We start from the raw sequence: 20,587 nt of genomic DNA, 5'->3' as shown, positions 1-20,587 counted from the left end.
GTGAATTCTAGCTTGTATTATATATATATATATATATATATATATATATATATATATATATATATATATATATGGAATGTACTACAACTAAAGACATGCAGTGCCCTTAAATATTGCCATTCAATAGAGTAGAAGACCAACATCTATAACAATTAGGAGATTGGCTATCAGTGCTACTAATGGAAACTGAATAGGAAAGCAGCCAGTCCTAACAATTTTTTGGTTTGGAGCAATTAGCAAGTTTCTTTTTATAAAAAGTGGGCTTGTTAATATAGACAGCTGAAGATTTAGTGTGTTTTCACTTAGGACTTTGACTTTATGATCTTACAAAAGAGATGCTGGAGACTGAGGAGAAGCTATTCTTTAAATGCTTCCATTTTGATCTTTTTTCCTGGGCCAATAATACTCACAAGACAAAATACACCATGTGTAGGTAGAGACAAGACATTGTTCTATGTTAAAGGGGCAATCCAGTTGGGGTGGGTCAATCACCTGGACAAGGGACCAACATGAGGAAGGGGTTCATTTAAGCTACACTAAAGAGATAGGGGGACTAATTATCTCATTTTTGAGATAATGAAAATTTGTTTTCCAGAATTTGTTTGCTCCCGGGACAGTTCCAAGTTGCCGTGAGGTTCTGTGGAGTCTGCCGGGCTCTCTGAACTGAGTCAGTACCATTGAAGACATTACTTCCCCTCTCCCTTTCCTGTTGCTTCTCTTTGTCTGCCATGTGGCTGACCTCCTTGCTTGCTTAAATAAGCACATGTTTTGTCCCCCCCCCCCCCGTTCTGTTCTGTATTCTCCTCTGGTACTGCTGTGATTAACAACAACTTGCTTGCTCTGGTTTTTTTTTTCTTTAAAAACTCTATTAAAAATTTCTTCAAGCATATGTTTTAGTCCATTTTTAAATTATTTTATTAATGAGAAAAGAACCCCTGGAAGGCACCCTGATTTCCTGGTATCATATAGCAACTCTGACGAAACACCCCCAAATTTCCAGTAACAGCATTGTAATTCACTTATAATGGAAGATTGCTGATCTCTTGATTTGATTATGCTTTTTATATAGCTCTTTCTATGTTGTATCTAATGAGGAATAGAAAACACACAGTGACAAGCAAATATTGAGAAAGTTAGACAGGAAATACGACTTTATTACAGGTTATTATAGCAGTATACAGAGGCCAGAACTACACCACCAATTTAGCTGAGCTGAGGTAGAAGGGGAAGAACTTTTAGATGGGGAAATGTGGGGGCAGGTGAGTTGATGAGAAGAGGATACTTGGGTTTGCTATTGGCCTTCTCTAAAAAAAAATAAATGTTCTCATAGCTTAAACTTTCTTCCATATTCAAGACGGGAGGATGTTTCACAATTCGATGAAAGTGATCCTAATGAAGTTGAGTTCCTATCCTCCCACAGAGAAGGGACTTAGCGATCTGTCTTCTCTGATGATCCCATTTTAGGCATATGGCTCCTAGGTAATTTTAAAAGACAGTCTTAGGTTGTAAAAGGGGTGGAAGACTTTTAAAAATATTGACCACACTAGCAGGGTATGGTGATATATGCCTATAACCGCACAAGCACGAGGCTGAGGGAGGAGTAGAGTGATATCAAGGGAAGCCTGGGTTAAACAACACAATAGTGTCTCAGAAAAACCCCAAGAAAACATTTTTCATTTGCTGTAAAGGATATTTGTTATAAAGGATATTTCTGTGTTGTGAAATTGTGGCATGGTGCTCATTTTCCTTGAAGTGTGTGTGTGTGTGTGCACGCACGCGCACGCTCTATTATCCTCAAACTCCAAGAGACTTTTAAAACATTTATGCCTGCATCACAAAGAGGCAGAGAAGAGATTTACAAGCTTTTTTTTTTTTTGTAAAGAAAAAAGTCAGAGCTCCAGGGTCAGAGGAATTCTCTGTGGAGGTCAGTAGTAGAGTTGAGGCCCATAGAAAGGCCAGGTTGGTCAGCACAGTCTCTGCTTTTTATTAGATAAGAAAAGAAACTTTTATAATTCTTTTCCTGAGCAATATGAAAGTTAGGCTCAATTGTAAGAGAGATCCGGCAAGTTTTATTTGATTTTTTTTCTCTGATTATGAAGACAGAATTGTCAGGTGAGACGGCTGCCTAGAAACAAACTCGGTTTTCTATTTAATCAAAGCAAAATGGAATGTATTAAAATAAATATGAAAGAAGGTGCAAGGAAACAGCTCTTTCACAATTTACAATACTCTCCTGGGTGATGCTAGCAATTATTCAATTGTGCAGGTCAACACAGAGGGAAGGAATTCATTCTGGTAAGAATTTCTGCCTTCTAGACAGATTCAAGAAAAGGAAAAGAATCCTTCAAGCACCAAGGCCAACACTATTCAGTTGCTTCCAATTTTTGTCGCTGTGAACAAAATGACAGTCTGTTGCAGGACGATCCTCCTCGCTCCTCCCCCCCTTTTTTCAATTACATAATGAAAAAGTATAATAGTTAATGTTGGGTGTCAGCTTGAGTGGGTAGAGAGAGGCCTAGAAAAGTGTGACACCGGCTCGTGGATGTGTCTCTGAGCATCAGGCCTGAGGCCCGGCTAGCTGAGGCAGAAGAGTCTCCAGAGAGGTGGAGGCTCCAGTCCGCAGAGTGCGAAGAGAGAAATCATGTGGCCGCACTCTGCTCTTTCAGAGTGGGCAGGCTTCGCCCCTGCTGCTGCTGCCGCCCCGGGAGACAAGGCTTTGTATTTCCAGCCTTTGAACGTGGGCTCACAAGAACCATACGGTCTGTGGGTTCTATGTTTTTAGAGAACTCTGACAGAGACAGTTACGTCAGCATTGTTCATTATGGCCTCAAACAGTTAAAAAAATTAAAAAATACAATTAAAAATATTTGTTTTCAAATTTTGTTCATTTTATATGCATGCGTATTTTGCCTAAATTATGTCTGTGTGCCATGTTCATGTCTGGTGCCCATGGAGTCCAGAAGAGGGGGTTGGATCCCTTGGGGCTGAGTTACAGATAGTTATGAGCTACCGTGTGAGTGTTGGGAATAAACATGGGTCCGCTGCAAGAACAAGTGCTCTTAACCACAGACACAACTCTCCAGCCCCTCTTGATAAATTCTTATCAAGTGAATTAATTTTTATTACTTAAAGTATGCAACAGAAAGTTATTGTATATAGGCATTTTAGAGGACCGAGATTAGCTGCCCACATCGGTCAACTTTGTTTGTAAGGTCATGGGATTGCAGACCCCAGAATGTCTTTTCCTTCTGCTGTGCCTTTACATGTTTGCTACAGCTCTCTTTCCTCTGGTATCTTGCATGGTGTGAGTGGATGTGGGGAGAGCTCCAGTGCCTGTAATATAGTGTGTTTATCTCTTAGAAACATCTCATTCTTCTGGGCATTTTTATTTGTGGGTTGTCAGGACGATGACCCCTCCTAAGCTGTACTGCCTAATAATGAGAACTTTGATGAATAAGATAAAGTAAAAATAAACACAAGGATATTTTTTATAGCTAAGGCCTAGGAGTTCCATGTTGGGAGATGCTCATGTTAATGTTTAAAAGGAAAGCACCTGAGTCCAGGACCAGGCTGGCTCCAATTCTCTTAATGCTAAAAAGAGTCAGTCATGTACCATTAGTTAAAACAAAGCTTCAGAATAACTTCAGGGTAGACCAGACGCCTTGATGATAGTTTTAAGATAAATTACCCCAGAAAACAAGCTCAAGTTCACAAGGACGCATAGTTGAGCTGTCTTTTCATTAGGCTAGGGTCGAAAATACAAAACGGCTTGATTGTTGCTAGCTCTCCTTGCTAGGTCTGGCTGATGATCAAAGGTGACGATTTATTTCTTATACCCATTTCTGCTGTCAATATCCTGATGTAAAAAAACTATTGATGAGTGGGTATGTACCCTAAAGATTTAAAGTAGAGCTGATTGATTCTTTTTCATGTATAAAAGCTTAGGCTTTGATTTTTTTAAGATTCCTTGTAAGATTACCTTTCAAGATAAGGAATAAAGTAATTGGCCTTTTCTTTGTAAATGCAAAACACAGCCTGCCAGTAAAAGACCAAGCTGACAAGAATACCTTGCTTGCCCACATGGTTAATCTCTAACAAGTTGCTTGGGTATGAATGTATGTGGGTGTTTGGGATAATTTGTTTTTCACCTGTAGTGTGTAAAATGTTTAATTATGTAAGGGATGTAGAAAACATGCTGTTTGTTTTATATGCATTGTAATCATTCACCTGAAAAACAATGTAACCACATGGTAATTCCTATATTGCCTGAAAACTTTGTTGGGGTATATAAGTTGTAAATAAAAAGTATCCATTAAAAAAGAATAGAGAAAGAATATGAGAGAATAGAAGAATAAAGAAGGAAGCCATCAAGAGAGTGTGTGAGTGTTTATTTTCCTATAATCCCCTCAGACAGAATAATCTATCTTATGGTGACTCTGATGGGTTCCTTTCAAAGCCCTGTGCTGCTGGAGGTTGGTCACCACACAGCAGTACCAGATAAAGGCGACTACAAAGTTGATCTGAATACAAGGAAGAATGGAGTTGTTCTCCACTCTAGTTAGGGTAAGCACAGGTAGTTTAGGAGGTCCTTCTGTTTATGTGTTGCTTCCATTGGATGAATAAAGAAACTGCCTTGGCCTAGATGATAGGGCTAGGCAGTGTTTAAATGAATACAGTTTCTGTGTGATTATTTTGGGTGTAAGTCAGCCGGGCAGGACAGAACAAAGGGCCCATGCTCCCTGTAGCACACAGGCAATAATATCTTCCACCAGGTAAATCTAGTTTGGTGTTGTGTAAGGTCATAAAATCAGCACAGGCTCTTTCCTTCGAAAAATCTCCCTGGGGATGTGACATTGGACCAAGAGACACGGTTTCTTTCCTCACTTCTTGGGACTTTAGAGACCATGACAAACTTGTAGACCCTCAGACAAGAGAAAGCTCAACTGTCCATGAATGCATGGGGTTGTTCAGCTTCCAAGTATGTAAACATGTGTTTGTGTGTGTGAGACAGAGAGAGAGAGAGAGAGAGAGAGAGAGAGAGAGAGAGAGAGAGAGAGAGAGAGAGAGAGAGAGAGGGAGGGAGGGAGGGAGGGAGGGAGGGAGAGAGAGAGAAAAAGAGGCACAGAGAGGCTCGGCAGGGCTTACAAAAGGCTATCCTGGACAGGAAGAACTACACAGATCATGCATAGAATTATGAAGTCATGAACTTCAGACAGCAAGTATATTCTTCCACAGTACTCAAGGTTTCTAAACTAAGGCCCTTTCTAGGAGGGGTGGAAGAGCCAGCAAGGCTGGAGAGTGTTAATTAGCTTAGTTCCTGTGCTAATGTCTGGGGGTCCTGATTAGGTCAATTTCCCCTGACAATTAAGGAATTCAAAAACAGGAGCAGTCTGAGCACAGCAGGTAGGGCAGGGAACATCTCAAACACAGTAGGCAGCTGCAACAGGTGCCAACATTTATTAAAAATCAAGGCCCACAGGAAGGCATGCAGAGAGAACAGCTCCCTGCAGAGCAGAGCACGCTCAAGTCCGTTTTCCACAGGTGAGCTGTGGGTTTTGTGTGGGGAATTGGTCCATCAGTTTAGACAAAGAGAAGCTGGTAGGTTTATGCCTTTGGGTAAACATGTCCAGGTCTGGCTTTGAGATTACATGACCAGCCTGACCTAGTTACCTGGAAAAGGGACAGGGGAGGGGCACCTGCTGGTGGGAGAAAGTTGCCAAGCTTTTGCCTCAGATCAAGAGGGTGAAGAAGCGAATGGATTCTGCCTAGGTTCGAAGGTGGTTGGCTGTCCCCTGTGCATTCAGACACTGGTTGTGCTTACATTCTTAGACCACAGATTCTGTGAGTTCTCCCCTACCTCCTTAAACGTTCAATGTTGCAACAGAAATGTTAGAGCCCATACCAATTTTCCCCAGCGTATAGATGACTGGATCTCTTTTCCACCTCTCTCTAGTCTCAGTTTATTTCTTAATTGTATTTGATTTTTTTTACAGATTTACAATAGAATTCATTTTGAAGTTGGTTGTTTTGGATTTATCTTTTCCACAGGAATGACCTGTCATCTGACAGACACACTCTTATAATTTTTATACTATATGTTTTAACAATTGTGATATTTCACCATGATATTTGGTGCATTCACATGAGTTCTTTATATCAGCGGGTTTTTTTTTTTTGTGCATGTGCTCATGGTTTATTGAGGCTTGTCTGATTGGAGCTTGCATGAGTGGGCATACAATATCAGGACTTTTTTGTAATAAAAGACAATTCAAAATAAATATGTATTAAAAAACTATGCCAAACACCAAGGAATAACGAACATTTACAAATTTTAAGAAAATCACTTAGAATTAATCGTTTTCATTTTCCCCACAAAATAAATAGGACACTTAACTCTCATTAAGCAGAGGAAAGAGTCAGACAGAAATAAAGTGAGGCCCACGGCACAGTCACCATGTTATTTTCAGCGAGGAAAACCTTTACCAAGATTAAGACACATAAAAGTATCTGAGGAGAACAAGCGGCAAAGTAGAGAAAAACTTCAGATGGAAAGTCCATACCCCTTGCGAAAATTAATAAACACCCACAACTTACATTTTCATGTTTTCAATATTTCCATATTAGTCTAACTTCCAACCCCAAATCCAAACAAACACCGTAAAAATTAAGTTGGCAATAGGTCTAGCCAACTCTACTCCCTGTTTAGTCTTTGGAGCCTTTCAAGTCAATGACAGGAATGACGGTGGTGTGGATGGAACCAGAGGGAGAGGAGAACCCCGCTCTTCTCCCTGGGCAGCATGCGCATCTCCACACTGCTCTGTGGAGGACCCCAGGGCTTGTGTGCCCTTCAGGCACATTACAGTGAAGGTAGCAGCCGCCAGTTTCTCATAGACCAGGAACAGCCGTGAGCGCTGTCTGGAGCAGCTTGGTGTCAAGGCCTTTGTAGAGTCCCATTATTCCAAAGCGCTGGTGAAGAAGATAGAGAACATTCCCAAGACTCCCCAGGGTTCTGTTTTCTGGGGTTAGTCTATGATGACCAAACCTCAGAACCGACTGTACCGTCTGCATGGGGTAAGTGACTGCGGTGCGACCGCTTGGCTATTGCACCAATGATGAACACATCCGGAGAAGAGAGCTTCTTCCTCTTCTTTAAAAGCTGCCGTTTTAAGCCTTCATAGAACATGACTGGATGGCAGGGTTGAAGACCAACACCAAGGAGAGGAAGGTGCCGTTGCACAGAGCCAAGATTCCTTCATCTCGAATAATCTGGTGGAATGCCTCCATAATGCCTTCGTAGTTAGCTGGTATAATGCCTTCATTCCGAAATTTTGCCCCTTGCAGCTTCAGCCTGTGTTTACCACCCAGAGGGGAGTCCTCAGCAGCACGTTCGCCACTCCTGCAACAAATCCTACTACCAGACCTTTTCCTGCAGAAGAACGTTGACCTTTGTCCCATACTGCTTTGAGGCTATTAAAAGTGTAGAGACAGACAACATTGGAGCAGCAGAGACTGGAAATAACTGGAAACCACTCCCGGTATGGTGCCAGGAGGCCTTCTTCTTTAATAATTTCCAGGAGCACTGCATGCGTAGTTTTTGGCTTTCTTTTCTGATCAACCTGAAGTCGAAGTCTAGCAGTATCCAAGGGAAAGAACACGGCTATAACAGTCACACTTCCCACGGCTCCGCACAGAGACCATAATGCCACACTTTCCCCTTCAGACACCACAACGTGGGCTCATCTATATCAGCGTTTTAAATTTAGCTAAAGAGAGACTCTCCGGGTCTTGTTTTCTTTGTTACCGTTCCCGGGTTTCCAACAGAAGAGGAAAATCCCAACACTATGTCACTGGATTCAAACTGGATGATCACAGGCATCACTTAAAAGCCCTCTCAAAGGAAATACAAATATTCAATTTTAATATTTAAATTTTGGAAGTCTTATGCAAACTTAATGATAACCTATTGAGTTAAAATGGTACAAAGCATATTGAATTTAGCATTTGTACTAATGTCAAGGGGATCGGAAAGTTTTCACACAACATGTACAGTAGCTATGAAATAACAAAGTTAAAATCTATAATAAATGTTAGTTGATGTTGTATAGGGGTTCCCAGACTTGACTGCATATCACAACAAACACAAAATATTTTTTAAACATAACTATAGGCTGTTCCTTTTTCGAATCTCTGATTTTATAGATGGGCTTAGGTTAGGTTCTTTACTTTAACAAATTTGATAATTCTATTGTCTCCTCGGGATGTTGAAAATGTTGTATTCTATTAACAGATGTGAGAAGTGATTTCCTGTTATTATTATCATTATTGTTAATTTTACAGAGCTAAGGACTGAACCAGGGCCTTGTGCTTGCTAGGCGAGTGCCCCACCACTGAGCTAAATCCCTAACCCTAACCTCTAATTATTTTCTAGAGTGTTCTTTCTTCTCTGTGGCTTTCCAGAGGGTGTTGCACGGACGATTCCTGGGGCACAATGACTGTTTGGATTTGATGGAGAATCCACGCATGAAAGTGTATTGGAACATCTGGGCCGTGGACTCCAAGCCAGGTGGTGTTTCATGACTACTTCTGATCACAGCCATCCCATCTGCCGTGAAAGATAAACCCAGTACATAGGTGGGAACAGGCAGATGTAAGCTGTTTGGGAAAATATTTAACCACTCGAAATTTATTTTTTTAAACAAACCAATAAAATGTAGTTTTTTTTTTAAACAAGTGAGTGATTCTCCTCGGCAGCAGTATTTTATAATTAGGTGTGATTTTCATTCAAAAAGCTTTTTGGTGTGTGCAATCTTCCATTAGGATATAACAGGTAAAGTGTTCTAACGTGAATGTTTTCTTTTTGTCTCTATATGCCAATGAAAAGCATTCACTTTATTGTAAAATGCACCTAAAAGATAATTAGGCCACTTTCGGCTTTGGATAAATGAAACTTGTTTCTGATGATAAGTGTTTGTATTTGATGATGAAAAAAATATGATGCATTGTAAGTGGGAAGAGATGGTTCTGTATGAAGTTAAAGATTTTAATTGTGTGTGCTATAAAGTGGTTTATTTATTGAAATGTTGCTGATGCAACGAGCTTATTGTAAGTTTACTCTAATGCTTTGAAAAAGGAATTAGCTTCTTATAAACTTCTTATAGGTCATTTTAGGAAATCTAATTACTTCTTATCTACTAACTACTTTCCTTTTTTGTTCGAGCAGTAAGAAAATGTATCTTAAAATGTCTGTATAACAATAGAACAATAAGATAAATATAATCTTGGATCAAATCTTTGTTGGGACAGAGAGTTAATTCAATATTTTCTAGTTATTTTTTCCAGGCACAATTTAAGGTCTCAAAGGACAAACTGTCACTCAGTAACCCATAAAGTAAATTAAATTACAACTCTGTCCTTTTCTGGTTAAAATAATAATTAAAATAATAAAATGCTGACTATATAGGTGATTTCCTGTAGCAACTGCCAATCTATTTATTTATTTATTTATGTATTTATTTTTACAGTAATAACCCCTCACGTGTTGCAATTGCCTTTCTTTGAGAGAAGTTAAGAACCATGTTGCCACTGTTGAAATGTGAGATATTAATATGCCAAGGGTCTGGGTAAATTTGTAGCCAGTGGATTCTGGCAATAACACATTCCAAAGCCTGGAGGAAGGGCTGTGCATGTGTGGTCAGCTCTCCTTGCTCACAGATTTGGATATGTATGTCACCTACACCTAGCCAAGTCTCACAGCCTCTGAGGTGGGCGTTTCCTTTGCCGCCATCACAGGCTCCACTCCCAGGCATTCTCCTTATTCCCCGCCACCCAGCTTATCTGATTTGCTCCTTCTCCAGCGCTTGAGTACTGGAGTTCTGTATTCTACATAAATCTTAAGACTCAACTCTCAAGTGTCATTTTTTGTGTTTATGTTTGTGTTATATATAAATTTTATAGTTCACTCCTTCACTTAGTATCACTTACTGGTAAAAAGGCACATTAATTTCATTATTATTGTTGTGTGTGTGCGTGTACACGTGCATGGGTGTGTGCATGCATGTATGTGTATGTGTGTGTGCATGCACACGTGCATGGGTGTGTGCATGCATGTATATGTATGTGTGTGCGTGTGCGTGCACACGTGCATGGGTGTGTGCATGCGTGTATGTGTATGTGTGTGTGTGTGCACACGTGCATGGGTGTGTGCATGCGTGTATGTGTGTGTGCGTGCACACGTGCATGGGTGTGTGCATGCATGTATGTGTATGTGTGTGTGTGCGCACACGTGCATGGGTGTGTGCATGCATGCATGTGTGTGTGTGTGCATGCACACGTGCATGGGTGTGTGCATGTGTGTATATGTGTGTGTAGGTCAGAGTACAACTTTTGGGAGTTGCTTTGTTCTTCCTATCACAGGTTTCAGGACTTGAACTTGCGTCCTCAGGTTTGAATGGCAAGTGTCTCCATCTACTGAGCCAGCTCCACTGTCCTCTCCAGCACTCCTCCTCTAGTCAAAAGTGTCCCATAGGAATCCTCAAACAAGCCAGGCTGTTGCCAAGACTATAGGTTACTCTCCACAAACAGACAGCAAGACCCCATTACTGAAAACAGTATTTACCAAACTCATTGACCTTGGAGAAATTGAGCTATGCCTATATAGAGTCTTCACCCGAATGTATTAGAGTCTTCTGTACAGGAAGGTACTCTGCACACTACTAAAGGAGAAACATAAACTGTAGGAAGATAAGGCCTACCAGGCCAAGAGGAGCCAACCTGGAGTCTGCCTGGAGCTGTCTGTGCATAGCCAAGAAGGAGCGACCATGCAGTGATTCCTGAACGCCTAGCAACAGGCGCTGTCAGGGGTCCTGATCGAGCCTAGCCAATGAGAAACGAGCATAAAACGTCAGCTGTCAAGGGCTCTGAACCTGGGTGCTGAGAGGGTATATTAGCTTTCCTGGCTGTTAAATGCATGAGTCAGATGCAAACCTTCTGCTTGACTCCCGGCGTCTGTCTGTTAACACTGCGCCTTTTCACCCACTCCCCTGGGGAAGACGTTAGGACCCAGCAATAATAAACGCTGTTCTTTTTTTTCCCCAAAGAGCAATCAAGAACTTTAGCTTAGATGTTGCCGTTTACTTTCTGTTTATATATATATATATATAACCAATTTTGTGGAGTGCAGGTTTGCTATGACCTGATGATGCTCTAGATTTTTCTCAGATTCTGTTGTCATGTCCCCTTTTCACTTCTGATTTTGTTAATTTGGATATCCTTTCTCTGCCTTTTGGTTAATTTGAATAAGGGTTTGTCTATCTTGTTGATTTTTCTCGAAGAATCATATTTTTTGTTTTGTTGATCCATTCTATTGTTCTTTTCGTTTCTATTTTTTTCAGCCCTCAATTTGATTATTTTCATTGTTTTTGACCTGTTGTCCTCTGTGTACTGTTGGTCATTTTATCTCCATTTATATCACTTGTTTCATTTTTCTTAGGAAGAGGTGTTCAACTTTTATTATATTAAAAATAGTAAAAAATAAAAGATATTTCTTGAAAGGAACTCTGAAATTCACATTTCATCCGGCAGCTTTAACTTCACTTTGCTTCATCCTTGGATTTTGTTTTTCATCGTTTGCAACTTTTACTTCTTTTAGAAGTCAAGATTTTATTTAATTTCTCCCAGTTCCCCTAGACAATCATTCTTGGAGGATGCTTCTTCATTTTTAACTTGTTTCATCTTATGCTTTTCTTTGGTGTTTTTGCTTAGCCTTTTCTAAGTTTCCTCCTTTATTCTTTCTTACAATGATAGGTGCCATTTACTATGTGCTTAGGCACCACGCTGGATATTTCCACAAGTTAGCAGCTGTCATTTGCATTTAACTGGGGATGACGTGGAGGCTTAGAGTAGAGAATCTTGGCCTAAAAATCTCTATGTAGCTTGAAAGCCCTGGCTTTCTCCACAGTCTCTGGGATGATGAGAACTTATTTGATATAGAAAGGTTCATTTTCTGCTATGCTTTCGGAGGCTTCGTGGTTGGTTGGCTTCATGGCTTTTGAGTTTGCGGTGAAAGAAAACAGTGGTTGGAAGCGAAGTTGTTCATTTTATGGACCGAAAGTAGAACAGGGCATCAGAGAGAGCCGAAGAAGCTGAGATTTCAGTACCACCACTGATCATGGCCTCTTCCCACTCGGTTGTTCCTCTCAGATGTTTCACTATGTCAGCCCCCAGCAGCTGACAGATGGAGAACTAAGCTTCTTTCCATTCTTCCCCAACTATGGGCAGGTTCAATTCTGTGTAAACTCCTAGAAACTGGGTGATTAGCAGTTATCAGTCTATCTCTCAATGTCCATGTGTTATATTTCTTTGTTGGACTAAATGATACATGACTTGTTTGTCTAAACCTCCATTTTTTCTCTAAGTAGTGATATGGAGTAGTAGAGCTAATTTCTGTTCTTACTCAGTTATCATGGTGATAATTTTAATTCTTTTCCTGTCTTGTAATCAAGAGGAAACTGCTTTGATTCATCTGAAACACGTTCACATCTCATTTCTGCATTATTTAAGTCTGTCTCCCAATATTTCCTAGATAGCTTTCTCCAACTCCTTTCCTTAACAGAAGAGCCTAAAATAATTGATTCCATCACCATATTCTGAAAGACAGTACCTACAATGGTTCCAGGAAGTTAGTAGCTTTAAGAAATAGCTGTGAAAAACAATAGAGATATAAGACATATTCTGAATCCGTGACTGGATTCCATACTGCTTTGCATTGATGTGAGCTAAACAGAGAAGAAAATACGAATACGAAACCTCTTGATTCCCCGATGGTGTGAGAAAGCACTATTGCCAAACTGTTTTGGGGGGGTTAAAAAAAATCTCCCAATTCAGAGTTAAAAACACTTGCGTCCAATTCAAACATCAATCGACACAGATATAAAAAAAAAGCACAGGATAAAAGAAAAAAGAAGGAGAGCAACAAAATCCCTCAGGCTTCTGAAATGTGGGAAGGTCTATTCTCCAGGTAGCTGAGGAGAACAGGGGAGCAGAAACGCCATGGGAGGCATTACACCGACTGGTTCCAGCTGACCAGTCACATGACTTCCCCAAGTTAATTAACTTCCCTGTGCTTCAGCCCAGCCCCACGAACGCACCTAGCGCTGGTTTCCCATTTTCAACGGAAATGATAACGTTAGGATTAATGAGGTGGTGCCGAGAAATGTCTCCAGTTACAGGAAGAGCGATTCAGCAGAAATATAAAATCCTGTAATTGTCCCACTGGAGATCCAAGGGTTGAGCAGGAAGGGCGTGAGTTACAGCAAAGCTGCCTTAATTGAGTCTGCATAGGCCAATTAGAACAAAAATCAACACATTTTAAGAATTTGATCCGTATAGATAGGCAATTAAATGAATTCAGATGGACCAAAAGAATTTTGTTCTTTAGTTAAAAAAAAAATTTGGATCTAATTTATTTTTGGACCTGTCTCCACACCCACCTTATCTGACCAGCTTTATTATTTTGTTGTTTGTTAAAAGAACCAAGAGGAAAACTTTAATCCCATTTTAGGTATAACACTAAATTGTTTCTTTTAAATTCAATTTATTTGTTTTAAGTTAGGATGCGCAGTTGCATTTACGGCATTTAGGACTGAAGATTTTAAATTGCATTCTAGAGGAACCACACTGGACAAAATGTATTTCATGATAAAGATCAAAATTGAAAAAGTTTATGAGCTATATACATCTGATGGTTTCATTGCCAAAGGAAAGGCCAAAGCAGATGGGGAAGCTGAAAGGTGTGTGAGCGCTAAACCAAAACTCAGCAGAAATAATGTGCAAGTTTCAGTGCGCAAAGCTCCCTCGGCACATTGCAGTCTGTGCCTTTGAGAGGCGAGAGCATGCGCGAGGAACGCAGCGCCATTTTTCCTGCAATGAAGACTTTGCCAGTAGGGAAAGAATAGAGAGGAGAGATAACTCGGCAGAGTGGTCAGCATTTACCTGCCGGAGTCACAGGAAAGAAGTTTGAGGTTTTCTCTCAGAGAAAAACCCGAACTTCTCTTATCCTTTCCCTCCCTCTCACGATCAGTCTTTTATGTCAGCGGAAGTAAGAGGCTCTGTGGACAGGAGCGCTTTCCACAGTGCGTTTTCTGTTGTGAGGTTTGCTATCCCAGGTTATAAGTTATAACGGCTCTGGTGAAAAATGCGGTTGGGAGAATTTGATAACCTACCATGCTTTTTAAGTAAAATGACTTAATAGCTTGTGTTTTAGATCATAAGAACCTGCTTCAGTACATCAAATATTAAGGCACAAAGTCCGAAAGAATTTCTTTGGAAACTCTGATGAGACCATTTCTGGCGGCCTCTGATGAGCGATGATGTAACCGACGGTATCACCCGACAGCTCCAATACTCACCAAGCAACATAGAGCACGCTCCCAGTCCATCACAGAATAAGCAAGGTGTTATATTTTCTTCTGTTTCTAGTTTATGCCAGTGCAAAACAGTATTGTGTAGATGTGATCAATAGTTTTAAAAGCCATTACGGAGTGAAAATTTATGGTTTCGGGACTGGACATGTCATCCACACGCGGATACATTGCAGAGGGTAAAATATAGAAACATTTTAACCACAAGGTGGCAGTAAGAGCTATATAAATTGAACAGGGGATTTCAACTGAACGCTTACTTCAGGCCGATCTCCTAGGACATGATTGTCAGAATAAACGGCCTCTCCTAACGTGGCATCCGCGGCAAGCCTCAGCAAAGCTGCTTGCTCTTGGCCTCTGCGGATAAGCACCTTCCAGATGGCAATCGGGATAAGCGGGGCTATTCCTGGGTCCCCAGTAAACGCCTGTTTTTGAATTGAGGAACAAAATTATGATGTAATGTTTGTATTTGCTTTGGTTCAATCCAAGGAACAATTAAGGTAATATTCCCAAGCTGCTAAGTCCAGAACCTTTGCTGAGTGCCCCCCCATCGCATATGCTTAATTTAAAGAGCCTTATTTTTTGTATGAGCAATACATTTACGTAAAGTTTTGAAAATGTTTTACTGGTGTACTATTTTGAAACTCTATTACTACCTTCTAATCTTGAAAATATGCTCTTTAACCTGTTTATCTTTGTCATGAAGATGACAGTGTTGTCTACTAGAAGTTAGACAATTGTGAGACTCTGGTCAACAGAGCCATAGAAAGCCCGCTGAGATTTGCTTCACCCAATTCATGCCCAAGTGGAAACAAACATTGCACAGGCCAACGGATTTCCAGGTGAATGAGATTTTCTTCTCTTTCTGTTAAAGGATAGGAAGGTCCTTCTCTGGAAATGCAAAGGACAAGGATGTGTGACTGAGGACTCATTAATGTCCGAGATGTTTAAATAACGTTCAAGAGGAGAGCTAAGTTCCACATACAGTTAGAACCTGATAATGTCTCAAAACCACACGGCAAGCCAAAACTCATAATACAGACGGGTGAAGGAAACCTGCTTTGGCTGGAATAGTGGATGGTTCTCCCATTCCTCCTGGTGGCGGTCTGCCTGCATGTCAAAGCTGGAGCCAAGAAGCTGAGGCGAGCCACGCACCTGCCCAACCCCGCCTTCCGCCATCACCCTGCAAGCCTTGTGCGAGGCAGTGGTGACTGTGCTTTGGTTTGTTGCAGATATCGCTGAAACACTGGGCAGCACTGGGTAAATTACATACGTGTAAATCCAGTGCGGTTCCCTAAAGCTGCTGTTCAAAACGGTGGCGGTAGTCTCTCTGGAATTTATAGGTAGTAAAGAGAGCAGGCAGACGAAGTCTATCATGCCACGGCATTCTCTCAGCTCCTCTAGTTTGAATCTCAAAGCACTGTTGTTTAAATTAGCTCCAACAGAGGACTAACCAGTGTTACACAAGGATGTGAGGCTTACAACGCTGACCAGCAGAATCAATAGCAAGGGAGAGAAAATTTGACACCGACTTCACAAATATTCCAGAACAAGGACTGGTTCTGGAAGTTGAGACCATTGACAAGGATGAAGGAATTAAGAAAAATAAAAAAACCCAAATTCTAGTGGACTGTTCCACAGGGATGTGGTGGCTAACAGAGCATCAAAATAGAGCTGCATTTTCACACCGACCTTCAGATTAAACATGAAACTGAATCCAGTGTAAGCGATTGCATTTTTACGTCAAAAAATCATTATTACTTAGTTTACTATTATTGCCCTATTCAGAAAAGGCATGACCAAAAAACATTCAGTGGGGAAATTTGTTTGGCTGTCTTTAATTTAGGTTGAAAAATATATAATACAAGCCAGTGAGATGACTTAGTGGGTAAGGGTGCTTGTTATGAAGCCTAATGGCTGGAGTTCAAGACTGGACCCAAGGGTGTCATCTGACTTCCACGTGTACATTACCTGTATGTACGCGTGTGCACACACACACACACACTCACACACTAAATAAATGAATAAATAAGCAAGGAAATAAACAAATGTAATAGAAAAAGTTGAAAATTTTAAGTACATATTTTATTATTTTCTCATGAAACTAAGCTATTGATCTAAATTTAGGCTGACTTGAATATTAAAATTACGATGGCAGCAGACCTATAGACTTACAAAGTCACTATCTTGTGACATGTGGAAATGCTTCTGTCACACGATTGGCACGGGCACTGCATGGTGGTGTTGTTGTTTAGCCAGGAAATAAAATCCAGCAACATTAGCGACACCATAGTTTGAAACAGCAGCAGATAACGCTCTTATGCCCATAGCCACTCACAAGGGCAGACCTCAGAACGAGGCTAAAAAGTTGGCGTCTCCCAGATTTTCTATCTACCTTCTCACTTTCAGAAAATATCGTCATATAAACTATGCATTGAATCTAGGAAGACCAACTGCTGAGAGGTCAGTAATATTCTATTGTTTGGATGTTGATCGACTATGCATGATCGTTTGTTTATCTATTCCTTACTAAGTGATTGGAGAGTTGTTGTTTTGCCTATTAATATTATTGTAGGGCTGGAGCTATGGTTCAGCAGTTAAGCGCACTTGCTGCTCTTCCAGAGGACGAAAGTTTGATTCCAAGGGCTCGCCTTGGGCTGCTCATACTGCCTGGGGCTCCAACTCCAGGGTCTCTGACACTTTCTTCTGGCCTCTGCCAGCACTTCCACAAGCACATGCTTGTGTGCGTGTGTGCACGCTCACACACACGCAGTAAAATAAATACATCTTCAGAAGAAAAGAATAAAGTGGTTGTCAATATTTGTTTTCAGGTCCGTATGTTGCATTCTGGTTTCTCTTGGATAAATATTGAGGAGGAGAATTCTGGGCTTTCTGATGAAAGTATATCCAATGTTTCAGAAAGGTCTGGCAAGCTTTCTTTTGTAACTTGTCCACCATTCTTGATACTTATATTTTTATATCCAAGTTACTTTGGTTTTGAATTGAAGACCTAAATATAGTTGGTGCATTTATTGTCAATATTGCTGGTACATGAATTAATAAATGTCATTGAAACAGGAAAAAATATTCCTCCCCTTTCCACCTTGCCAAAGATGCTATATCTTCATGGGACTGCCAGGAAGCTTACTGCAACAGAGGCACGCAAGTCACTGAGTACAGTGTCGGGCACACAGTTCATGTTGAGTGCGTCAGCTGCAGCTATCACCTGACAGAATGTTAGGACAGAAGAGAAGACACAAGCCCAGAGCTGTGCAGGTGGAGGTACCATTGTGCTACCCGGCTGCCATCTCTCCCGAGGAGCACAGCGCTCACAACTGCCGCCATCGGCTGCATCTCTGGCTAATCATATATTTTCACGTACACTAAACAGATGAAAGCCAGGGAAATAAGAAAACACAGGAAAGTGCAGAACCTAATAATATTCCAAATTGCAAAATGAGAAAATAACGTAAAAGCAGACTCCTAAGCTGGAAATTATAACAATTTAAGGTTGGAAATACTTTTCTAAGCACTTTCTGGCAGCTTCTTTCTTTCTTTCTTTTTTTCTTTTTGGAGATCTTCTCCAAACTGTGAGTGTTTAGTTTAAATTCATGACCATTTTTAACTCTGTCCCGTCGGCTTGAGTACTTAGCTCTTCATTCTGATAAAAGAGCAGTGATGACCGCATCCAGGGACCCAGCATCTCCTCCTTCCCCCTCCTCCTTTTGGTTGTTAAATGCACTAATCTTTAAGTCTCCTTAATCTGCAGGTATCACTATTAAATACAGGGATGGAGAAAAGGGAAAAAAAATTATCAGGTTTGTAAAAGAGTTGAATTTTTGCAAACAAAGGCAAATGTGCAAATGTGTGATTTACTCACAACGACCAACAACTTAGCAAGAAGTCCTCTAAACACCCTCTGGGTGATCTGTCACCTCGAGGCGTCCAAGGTATTGTGGCCAAGCTCTGTTCCCAGTCCAAAAGTAGTATACAGGGCCCTTCATTTCCACAGTTCAGAAGGTCTTCTGTGCAGGTAAATTTCGGTTCTGGTATGGAACCATATTGATATTGAATTGACTCGGTGGAAATGCATAGGGGTTCTGTCCAGAATGAAACTGGATTAAGATCAAGAGTAGTACAAGGGTTATACCTCATTAACCAAGCACAGGCTGAGGGAGGTTTAGTGTCTGAATGAGCCTCACCAATGCATCAGCTGGAAAAAATGTGCGCATTCTCTGAATGGCCATTTGGTTTAAGGGAGATGCTAGAAAGTTAATTAGATACTAGAGAGTTGGGTTTCACAAAGCCAGGGATTGGTCTGAAATATGTTCAAAGGCTCAAGTGAGAGAGGCCAGCTGTAGGGCAGGGTAATCTCAAGCTTGGGGGAAATCGTGCGAATCATGAGAGTGTGCGCTAATAGAAAATCTTTAAACGGTGGAGATGGTGTGCTTCTTGGGGGGCCATTCATCATCAATATATTGACCCAGCTATGCTTGCCCTCTCTGCATCGCAAGGTAAAAAAAAAAATTACACATTTCCCTTTGTGCCTATTTAAAAACCAATACTGCAAACACAGGGAAAGGAAGACAAAATCAAAACTTTATAGGTCTTAGCTGTCCCACCGGATGCTGCTCATAGGCTTCATGTTCTTTTACATTTCATTCATGCTCCCAAATGATAGTCACTTACCTTACTCATCTGGTGTTCCTGATAAAAACTCTCGTATAACCATGGTGTGAATTTCTTCAGGTGTTTTTCCTTTCCTGGTTTCCATACATTGTAAGGAACCTGTAGCTAAGTGTAGGAGGGACAGGAAGAAACTGAACATATTTTGCCAGGAGCTCTGGGGGATAGCATGGTCGATTACACACAGAGAACACCACCTGTGCCCTTTCAGCCTTTGGACAAGGCACTAGTCCAGGGATGTATTTACTCCTCCCACCAGGAGGTGAAATGCATTTCTCTTTCCCCTGGTTCTGTCTGTCTTCAGGGATAATGTGAACAACAGGTTGATGAAGAAATGGCCTTTTCTGAGCTCCAAGTCTTTACACCGTCTGTTGTTATAGTTGGCACTGCATTTTGGAGAACCTGGACCAGTTTCCTTGAGGATAAGACCACTTGGAGACCGAAGTCCTGCCCAGCACAGAGTTTTTGCTCATGGGCTCATTAACAAGTCAAGTGGAGGTTGTCTTTTGACTGTTACATAGCCATAGATGATGTGGGACCATTGTCAAAGAAGATGCAATGTTTGCCTGAAGATCTAAAGGAAAAACACATAGATCACAACAATGGCTGCTGCACCATCTACCCTACCTTCAAGGCAGCTTGTTCTTCTCTGAGAGCTGGGTAGGGGTGTGCATCATTAAAGGACTTTGGATTGACAAATCAAATCACGACAGAAGCATCCAGTAGAGCATTATGCTTTTTCAGTCTATTTTGTTTTTATTTGTATGTATGTATGTCTGTGTGTGTCACAGGCACACGAGTGTCTGTCCAGCCCAGAAGAGGGTGTCAAATCCCCTGTAGCTGGAGTGATGCATTGTCAGTTTCCTGACAGAGGCGCTGGGAACTGAACTGGCGTGCTTTGGAAGAGCAGCAATGTCGGGGTCCAGCCTTGATGAGATTCACGTTCCAGGGTAGGAGAATGAGGGTTAGAATTATTAAGCAAAAGGAACAGAGATAAAAGAGAAATAAAAGGCAGAAACACAGAACAGCACTGGGAGGGATATTCAGTGAATACTGAATCCGCCCGCGTTTATCTTCCACACGCTAATATACTCCACTCCAAAAGGGGATGGGGGAGGCAACAGACTTCACTAACATGAAAGGAATTGACCAAGTGTCCTGCAGGCAGCCACTCCCTGAAACCTCCTGCCAACATGAAGAAGCAGGAAAACACTTGAGTTCTCTGCCTTTTGATCAAGGTGGAATGAATTCACCTCTATACTCAAAATACTAACTAACCACACTCTAGGTCAGCAGTTCTTGTTTGTAGCCACGCCTGTTGTCAACAACTTTGTGAGAGCAAAACCAAGCTCAAGCTCTCTGACTTTGAGAGCGGAGCAGGACTCACATCTGTGAGCCCTGGCAGAGCAAGTTCTCTTAACCACCGAGCCATCTCTCAGGTACCTGTGCACAGCTTTAACCCTCTTGCCTGGCAACCTGACTCC

The 20,587-nt window shown here is 41.2% G+C and overlaps 1 pseudogene; it reads right to left on the bottom strand.

Moving 5' to 3' along the window:
- Positions 1-6,719: 6,719 nt before the first annotated feature.
- On the bottom strand, positions 6,720-17,706 carry LOC142839835 (peroxisomal membrane protein PMP34-like; annotated as a pseudogene).
- Between the last annotated feature and the right edge of the window lie 2,881 nt (positions 17,707-20,587).

Source organism: Microtus pennsylvanicus, chromosome 22 (genome assembly GCF_037038515.1).
Source record: "Microtus pennsylvanicus isolate mMicPen1 chromosome 22, mMicPen1.hap1, whole genome shotgun sequence".
Lineage (NCBI taxonomy): Eukaryota > Metazoa > Chordata > Mammalia > Rodentia > Cricetidae > Microtus > Microtus pennsylvanicus.
Note: the sequence above shows the minus strand (reverse complement) of the source record. Positions and strands in the feature narration are given on the sequence as shown.